Below are 10405 nucleotides of genomic sequence, written 5' to 3'. Positions count from 1 at the left end.
ACACTCAAACAATAAAATGGTTGGAAACATCGCGTATATTGTCATGTTTCCTTTTGAAAGGAAATATCTGGTAATTTCGCTATAATAAAATTCGCTATAATAATCGTGACAATTAATGATTAATTAACTTTCTACAAACGATATACAACCCCAAGATTGATTGATAAACATAATGAAAGGCATCGTGATATATTAATCATTTATTAATAATCATTTATGATCTAATAAATACTACGGTATATTCCGCGATATATACATATTATTGTATGTAAGATATTTCGATCATAAACACGTATTTAGCCTTGGCGGTGGGTAGCGCTCTATTGTTTACATCCCGCGGCCTTACCTTTATTCGCGTGAAGACACTCGAGCAGTAAAGTAGTGATACGAGACGTTCTACATATTGTCGTATTCTTTTATGAAACGACAAATGTTGAGAAATCATGACAATTAACAATTAATTAATTTTCGATGGACATGTAACTGTACGATAAAGTCTTTATCCAAGTACATACTATTATCTACGCGATCATTTATTATTTCAAGCACAAGTTAAAACACACACACACACACACACACACACACACACACACACACTATAAACACGTAAAAATTATAAACTATCAATGTATTGTGTTTATTGTGATCGCGCGAAACAGCATATTGCTTTATGATAATTAAAATTAAATACGAGAGTGCCGTTTAAAGTATCGTGCGTTAAAGTGCGGGAGTGTCGTTCAAAGTGTCGCGCGATCAAGTGCACGATTTGTTTCCTGAAGACCCTGACAATCTAAGAGGAGGAAGAGAAGATCTAGGAGAAACATCGAACTCCAGCACAGCAATCCTGGGGTGAGTTTATTATAGAAAGTTTTGTATATTATTTGTATTCTATAAATTGCGTATGCATGTTAATTCGTTTATTTAAATAATTTAAATAAGAGAAGATTAAAGAAAATTTTTCTCAATACCTTTTCAATAAATCTTGTAAAAGAGATTCTGTTTAAAGAGAGAAAAATAATATTTTTAGAATTTATAAAATCTATCATATAGTCATTATTATATGGATTGAGTATAAAATTTACTGCGTTCACAAATAATAAGAAATTTTTTTTCTTTCATTGATCTCTTATAGAAGTCAAAGTTATTTTTAGCGTTTTATATTTTGTCCAGATGTAGTCAAAATAAATAGTCAGGAAAGATAAATCCCATAGTACTAGCTTGAAAAATAATTTATTTAAATTACAAATCGACCAAAACTGGTCAGTGAATGTAAAAAATATCTAAAAGAAAAATGCATATGTTTTCACATATCTGTGCAATGGCACGTAATTTGAACGGTATATAAAATGAACGGATACGCGTAAATTAAACGAGTACGCATAAAATAAACAGTAACGTGTAAAAATAAACAGAGACAAAAAAACAGCTACCAGTGCATTCATAAATTAAATTCTAATTTGAATACAATCTCTAATCAAGTCAAATAATCCCGCTGGCTTAACCAGAATATTAAGTAAAATTAAGTTCTTCTCCCCTTTTATAAATATTTTATTTTAATTATTCTCTATGATTTTTTTTAACAATATGATTTTAAGATTACAAATGGTCATCAATAACTGGAAATTTTTATTTCAAAATTTCGTGATACACACACACCCGCACACATACACGATACGTTATACTTTGATAGATACAAAAACATCGGAGAGCCTTGATAAATTGTTCGCGAGAAAAAGCATCGAGCACTCGAGGTTCTTCGGTGGCGTGAGAAGGGTGCAAGGAGGAACAGAAATGAGAGAGAAAAAAGAGAGAAAGAGATGATGCCGCGTAAATACAAGAGAGAGAGAGAGAGAGAGAGAGAGAGAGAGAGAGAGAGAGAGAAAAGGGGAGGATAAGGCGTTAAGGACAGGATACGTCCCAGACTGGTTCCGGTATTGTTCGCACTAATAGCGCCAAGATACAACGGTACCCTCCTGGCGACCACCCGAGCCACCCCCAGCGGCAGATATGTTCGTTCGAATAAGCGACGGTCTGTACAAGCTTCGATTATCTCGATCTGGAGAGCGTCAATGTGGCGGAAACGAGAAACAGGAAGGGCCTGGCAGCTGCTGAACGGAAACGTCGACGGTGGTCAAAGTGGCCGTCTAAGTGCTTAATGTATTTATATAACTCGCGCCGATCTATCAGTGAAATTTTCTCCGTTATGGTTTGACATCTAAGGGATGTTATCAGCGAATCATGGCAGTACTTTTATAGTAACAAAGATTTTTCGTATAATTTTCTATAAAAATAGTAATTGCACACAGATAAAAGTAAAATATAACATTATTAAAATGTATTATTAATTTTATTATTAATTTATAATTTCCAGAAAAAATAATTTTTATTTTTTTCCTTACGTTTAATTATCGTGCCTCAGTTTTCATTTGCCATTTTCGTTACTAATTGTTTTTTTTAATGAAAAATTATTAACGACGAAAAAGGAATGATATCGTAAATATGGATATAATTAAATATATTATCCTTCTGAAATAATTATCTGCATATAAATATTTTGCAGCTTCATCTCTCTGTCTCTCTTTATATGTATATAAAATAAAAATAATATATTTATAAGGCATCTTTTGATAAAAAAATTTAAGTTGGAATATCTCCATTATTAAATTATTTAGAAACATTAGGAATATTAATCAAAATGAGAAAAAAATAAACTTTTCATTTATCAAACATATGCATATAGCTCAAAAATATTTTTTGATAGCTCTAAAGAATCTTGTTTACTTATTTACACGGTTTGTTGGTTAATGATACTGTACTAAAATCCTCAGATTATGATTTGCCTTTATCGATAAACCAGTTCGATCGAAATAAGGAGATGCAGCATGTATCTACCTATCGCGGATATAACATTTTCTTCGTCGATTAGATCGCAGCTGTACGAAGACTGTATATAACTCCGAATAGCCAACGTAGAATGGGCAAACTTGGATATTAACGGGATACTATTACCTATTAATTCCCTCGAACTGCGCTATTATATTTGTATCTCATTGGAAATTGTACGGTTGGTATGCCAATAATGTGGTATGCGACGCATTTTTTTCTCTCGTATACTTTTAAGCCGCATGGTATGTAAATTATGTTTTAACCACCTCGTGCATTTAATACTGCACCGTTTATTGAACAGTTCGCATGCAATTGCATGTGTATAATGTATATACATTATAAAATCCAACTTATTCTAAAAAGTTTACGCGTTAATAGCAATAATTAACTCATTAAGAATAAAATATTTAAACAACACTTAAATAGACATCATTATTTTTTTCACTCTTCAGTTTTCTCTAATGAAGACATTAATATCTTTGGATGTTGGTATAATAATCGCGTAAATACAAAGAATAACAGTCACGCGGATTCTTCCGCGGACAGAAAGAGGGAATTTACGCGAGTCGTGAACAAAATGTACGGAAAACGTTTTTTTCACGTGCTCAGATATAATTTCAATAAATCAGGAATAAGTGGTGCAGAGGGGAGAAAGGCCAAACGGATTCGGTGTTACTACGACTGAGAAACGCGGTTGGCGATGTGTCGGATTAATTTATCGCCGTACATCGCGCAGCCGTACGTGCGACATTTATTTTTACCGACTTTCGCGCGGTACGATGCGGCGCGATTGGATGAGGCCTACGGGAATATTTCTTGATTTCGGAACGTAGTTCGGGTGTACGGTGTTCCTCGCAATATAATCGCGGTTTATGTCCCGGGCCAATTTTCACAGGTTGTCCGCCTTTATTCGTGTATTATTATCCCGAAAGTAATATTCCGAAAGACACATCGCCTCGCTAAGCGAATTCTCCCTCGCGAATCGGTTTATTTTCATTTAAATTACGTTCATGAATATAAATTTATTTACATTAGGTTTATCGCCTCGGACTTTCCATAACTATCTCCCGTTGGTGGTCAATAATCAAATTTTTTTTTACTTGTCAAAAAGTATTTTAAGCAAAATTCAAATTAACAAGATATAAAACATTAACTGCAATACTGAAAATAAAATTGTTATTGCATGTTAACATGTCAATTTACAATAATGTAATCATATTATTATCATACGCAAGAATTTATTATTAATAAGTAACACACAGTACACATTTCTCTCTCTTTCTCTCTCTTATTAAATTACGTTATAACTTGATAGTAAAAAAATAATCGAATACAGTAATTTTTTATCTTTCTTTGGTTACTTATTCTCAGATTATTTTTCAAGATTTCAAACGTAAGAGTCGATAGAGTCTTCGCCGTTCTCAACGCTACGATAATAGGATGAAATCCTAATGATCTGAGCAAACGAGCAGATATTTACGGTCACTTCTCGCGAATGCGAAAACTTCGTTAAGTGTAGGATTACTGACTATCGGCGTCATTCGCGCTTAACGTTATGATCATGCATGTCATAATATACTTTCGCGAGTCGGCTGTACTAACGGAAGATGCGACTGCACTTGATATCAGGTATCTCCTGTTAGCTTTACGCACTTGACGGGTGTGTAATATATGTTGCGATGTTAGCATTTGTGTTAGCACTCTTCACACATATTAGTCCATTACTTTATCCATGCATGTGCTGCATCAGGTACTCGAGAAAGAGACGAACATTTTCCGATAATATTTCAGTATCTCAATCCAAAGAATGAATTTGTTGACAATTACTAATAGTATCATCAAGTGTATTTTTAACAATTTATTGTAACTTTTTTTTGTTTTATTATATCCTTTAAAAGATACAATATTTTTGTCATTCGTGAGTAAAAAAGATTATGAAAGGATAATATATTTCACTTGATCTCGGTAAAAATTATACATGAATATAAATTTGTAAAAATAATCTATAGATCTAGATAAAAGAAAAAATAATTTTGCAAGTTCTTACTTATTATTAATGTTACATTTATCTATTTCGCGTAGGTGAAAAAATTGAGAACAGTCTCTCAACAATGTTGATGTTATGTAAAGATAAAAACACAAAAAGTATCACATTAGAAAAGTCATGGAAATATATTACCCCCATTAGTCGCAATGCATAAATTCGATCGTAATATCAGGCTATATGAATTAACGTTTATTGATCACGAGCATCGCGGGCATAACTTTCACTATTTTATTGCATATGGAAAAAGTTGAAAATATCTCGACGCGCAATATCGTAAGTCGAAGGAAAGATCGAGCTAAAGAGGAAATGAAGCGCGGCGGCGCGGAGGAAGAAGGGAAACGCGAATCGAGTAAAGAATGTTTACAACGTATCTCGCGGCAATAATGTAGCGTATGGTATAAGCTCATACGGGAGATATTTAGTCGGATATCGTGGCGCCACGCCACCCAGGGGACCCCCTCATTATTTGCTGCCAGGATGAGCCTTTATTAGCAGTTATCCCGTTCGGTCTCGAATCTATACGTTCACATATCCATAAATTCGCGTTTACGGTGACCGTATCTTATGCAAATGAGACGATTTAATCCGCCGGATATTTCAGGGCATTTTTAATAACCCTCCCCTCCCCATCCCTCTTCTCCCTACCTTTCCTGGCATCCCCCGTCTCTGTTGCCTCCTATCACCCTACGGGGTCCACCGATCGTTTCGTCGTACCTCGCGCGAGCGATCAATTAATGACGATTCATCGTCTTCGGCCTTTCAATCGCGCTTGGACCTGCTCTTCTGCCTTTCGTTCGCAGTTTTAAATTTAAAAAGAAGAAATGTATATAAATGATGACTTTAATTAAGTCTCTGTTATTAATTTTCTATATTTCTCTCTTTCTTCTTATCATACTTTTATGTTTTTATAATATTGCATGATCCCCACATAAATAACGTAAATCATTTTGATGCCTAATCAATAATAATCTTTTTATTATATCTGAAATTATGCAAAGATCACTACAAGATATAAAGTACAATTATACAATTATTGGCTAGAAAAAAAATATTTATAAGAATATTATGTGGTCATCATGTCATATTTGTTGCTGGAGCCACCGAATATACAATTGTAGATGGTATCAGCTTGTTGCAAAGCCCGCTGTAGAATCGTTGTACGCGGCGAATCGGCCAGGGTAGAGAAGCAATTTCGCTCGATGTTTCAACCCGGTAAAGTGCGATAATAAGCCCGCGGGCAGTCGGTGAGAATCTGCAATTCGCTCCACTCAAATTGAATACTCCGGAATCTGGACTCCTCTGCCGTGGGTTAACCTAAGATCAGCGATCTGTGATATAAGCTGCGCTTTGCAACCGTTTGCGTTCGTCCACTTGATTCGAATGCGATTGTCGTCCGATCCTTACAAAGTTTTGTTACAAGTTGAATAGTCTTTTCCAATTGAACGATAGCTCACAACATTATTTCCGATTTTATCTTTCTATGCAGTTGTGTGAGTAGAATGGCTATTGATTGCACGATCTCATTCTTGAATGAATACTGGAGACCAGTTTTGCGGTCGCGAAACGGACCCTTTCCGTCAACCTTCGGGGCGACAGCTTGAAAAAGGTCGCCCAGGCGGTGCGGGCGTGTGGCTTTGACCGAAAATAATAAGTAAGCTTTTGAGCTTTGACCGCGACGTGCGCCTGTCGAGAGACAAAAGGCAAAGTAATCGTAGCTTGAAATTATAATATAAACCACCGTAGTCGGACGTTGCGTCCCTTCGTTTTGCCTCCACGGCCTCCGTTCTCGTCGTCCTACATGATTCGTAGCATAATAAGTAAGTCGCCGCGGGGGTAATTTGTAGTGTTTAAGAGCTCATCCAATTATCCGGGACAGAGTTTGTCTTCGTCGTTATCATTTGTCGTTATCACACGAAACGCGACTCTCAGATATATCCATCTCATATCGCGTAAACACAATAGACAATTCCATGTGATATTCGTGATAATTGGTAATAAAAAATCATTAAGTGTATATATATCGATGAGAGCATTTATGAAAAATTCTATAGACAGAGAGAAAATTTGTTTATTAATATTTAATTATTTAAAAATAATAGATAGATTTTTATACTTTACTTGAAACTTTCAACGATTTTATACAAGTATTCAATTATGTATAAAATAATTCCAAGAATGTGAAAAATACAATTTCCCATTTTTGGAATAGATAAACGCGCGAGACGCGCTCTGAGATTTTTTTCAGTCACTCTGTCTCGATCACCTGGAACACTGAGAAAATGACGATAATACGACAGTTAGGTCGCATCTCACAGAGCCATCCGCGCGTACAGAATCATGTTTATCTTGTCGTCGCGCAACGCGCCGCTGTAATCATCGCCGACGTGAGACGTCTTAACCAGACTCGGTGTCAAAGTAACATATGTAAAATACCTATTTCCACGTACGTGCGCATACGCATTACGTGCAAAGGTGGAGGTATCACACGCTGCGCGAAAGCTCGTTTGCGTTAGCCCGTGGACAGAGATGAGAGCGAGGGGGAGGCGGAGCGGAGGAGGACGGTTACTCAGGATATTACCTAAGACTGAAAAAATCCAGAACGAAAGCAGAGTGGACAGCCCGAGGGTGGAACAAAGAGTCCACCGGCGCCTCGTTATGTTCTACCTTAAACGATGAACCCGAAGGCGTCGCTCAACCACGCAATTAATGGTGAATATCATTACGAAATATGAAATAAAAATATCCCCTTTCGCATTGTTATATCGTGAAATAAATCCGACAATAAGTGAATAACATTAGGTTGATATAAAACTATAACTTTAGAATTATTTTTTAATGTTATGTAAATTATTTTTAATATTATTTAATATCATATTTATAATGAAATATTTTTTTAAACTTAATATCTTTATCACGTTTGTAATATCGACACATTTAGCCGATGTTGAGACGATAAAATTTAATAATTAATATATCAAAGTACTAACTATCCGTTATTCGTGCTGGCTTATAAAGCTTGTACATGATTGCCGAAGGGTGGCATCGAAAGTGTACGCGTATCTCGAAATTAGCTACCCTCTGCACGCAGCCGTCCACGGCGGTGCCCGTAAGATAACAGTCCTTTGAAGCTTTGATGCGGAAGGAGTGACCTCTGTTTCCTCCACCGGAAGGGAAAGGGCGGTCGTGGTAGCCGAGAAGCGGCGGCGTATTTAGCGCGTGTGGATTTACCTATGTCAGTGTCCCGATACCAGTGTAGCCGAGAAGAAAGACAGAGTGAGAGAGAGGTGGAGGAGAGGACGGCAAGAGATAGAGCGGAGAGTTAGAGAGAGGTCTGCACTGAAGCTGGAGCACAAATCAATTAGTGGGGGGCCTCGGGCTCTTTGGGCTGTGGAACCTACCCTTCCGCCGGCAACCCCCCATGTTGCCCTTCTTCCTTCCTCGCGTCGCCGCGAAGTTAGTCCCTCTCTCCCTCGCTCTTTGTCCGCGCTGCTTCTCGGCATCCAACTCCGTCTTCCTCCGTAGCCGTGGTAGCCGCACCGAATACAGATTGCGTTTCAATCTATACGCTAACGAGTGTTTAGTGTTTACCGAACCGCGAGCCGACCGCCTTTGCTTTGGCCACAATTTCCGCGTCCCTATGTACAATAAACGAGGAGACTGCGGCCGCAGTGCAGTCTCGCTGAAGCGCGGCGGCACCCCTGAATCATGTGCGTCTTTCGCTAAAGAGCGAAGCTACCGTACGGCACATAATGTAATCATTCGATCGACTCATCCTACATCCGATTTTAAAGAAACGTCTCGATTTTGCACTTGTAAAGATTAAACACAAAAATAGTACTTGATTATTATGGCTCTAATAACAGAGCCAATAATCGCACAAGTTTTAGGCCGAACGATCAAGGTAACAAATGGCGTATACCTAACGCTACTCTCGATTTACCGGTCGTTCGTTTTCCTATCTGAACGCATCCCCCCACGTCTAGCATGTTTTATAAATTTCCGAAAGCGGTGATCGATAACATACGTCGCAGGAACGCGTATAGGCAAGTTAGATGAATGCGCGCCGCTCGCATTTAATTACAGGAGTATTTTATCGGTACAAAACCATTGGTTGTTCGTCCGTCCGTCCATCGTTCGGTCGGTCGGTCCGTCGGTCGGTCGGTTGGTCGGTCGGTCCGCACGTCCGGTATTTCGAGCGCAACAACATCGGTTGGATCCGATTGGCCGGTACTGGCCGCGCAGACCCGTACATTCAGCGGTCCTCCGAATATTTATGGGGGCCAAAGTCAAATTAGTGGCGTACCGCGTGCACCTTTTGATTAAGTATCTGTTAACTAAAGGTAATACTTAATAAAGTAACGCTGATTTAGTGCGGGGTAGGGAAGCGCGGCGTCGACCCATCGTTCGTTTTCCTATTCAAAATAAAAATGAGATATTTATGGGCCCATGGTGGGCCTCGTAAGCGCGAGCGAGCGAGTTCTCGGGTTGCGGCGATACGCCGATGGAGTTCGAAGGGTTCGTTCCCTCGTATGGATGGAATGTGTATGCGTTGTGTACCTGTCGCGCGCAAAGTCCGCGGTCGTGTCGAGTGTGGGTCGCCTCTATTTCTTCCCTCTTCGATTTTCTTCTTTTCGTCTTTTGCATGCGTCTGTAACGATGTCACGATTATTCGCGGACACGATACGATACGCGCGCGGGTAATTTGTATCCGATCAGCCTTTGGCCGCTATCATTGATAATATTTCACGGTTCATATTTAATACAAGACCTTGTCTCTGTTAAAAGGATTATTGAAAATAATGATAATAGCAAGTATTTCGAAATTTCGATAAATTGAAATATTATTGAAAAACTATATAATATCATCACAAATTGTATGAAATTTTGAGAATGAAAATTGAAAATTTATATAAATATCTTAAGATATATATCTTAGGATCGATCTTTAATCAATATGTCGATCTAATAAATTTGCGAAATTTTGATAAATAATATTTATTTAAACGTATATTACATCTCGTCTCTGTTTATTCTTCGTTTATTTATGCTTAATCTTCGATGTAGAAATTATGATTAATACACTGAAAAAATGACAAATATGATTAATACACTGTCATTTTCTTTTCGAGTAAACTTTCAGTCTTTGACTCCTCGTTTCGACAGTAAAGACTCAATTTGTCGTCATCTCGTGACTTAAAGTATTATCATATCCTTCGTGACATCATTTTCTGTCACGCTTCTTCCTTCCTCTATCCGGTGTTCTTTTTTTCAAGTTCACGCGACGCGAAAGCATTCTTGATAAATAAGCCCACCCTGTGTCAGTGTAGGATAAGGGACGAGCGAATAGCTTCGCGAGCAGGCGTCAGAATCAAGATTATGACAAGACGGCGCGTATAAATTTGAAATTTAAGAGAATTCTACCTTTACCACGTGACCGGTGTCCTCCGCGTCGAAACACCGGATCGACGTAAA

The 10405-nt window shown here is 37.9% G+C and overlaps 1 long non-coding RNA gene across 1 annotated transcript in view; it reads left to right on the top strand.

Annotated features, from left to right (window-relative positions):
* The first annotated feature begins 366 nt into the window (after positions 1–366).
* The window catches only part of LOC112638134, a 35271-nt gene continuing 25232 nt past the window's right edge, over positions 367–10405 (top strand). Inside the window, exon 1 of the long non-coding RNA XR_003122892.1 lies at positions 367–849. This is a non-coding gene — a long non-coding RNA (uncharacterized LOC112638134). The remainder of the gene's footprint in view (positions 850–10405) is intronic.

The sequence above is a fragment of the Camponotus floridanus genome, unplaced genomic scaffold (genome assembly GCF_003227725.1).
Source record: "Camponotus floridanus strain SB8 unplaced genomic scaffold, Cflo_v7.5 scaffold25, whole genome shotgun sequence".
NCBI classification, from domain to species: Eukaryota; Metazoa; Arthropoda; class Insecta; order Hymenoptera; family Formicidae; genus Camponotus; species Camponotus floridanus.
The sequence above is the reverse complement of the archived record's forward strand: the minus strand, read 5'-3'. Positions and strand labels throughout refer to the sequence as shown.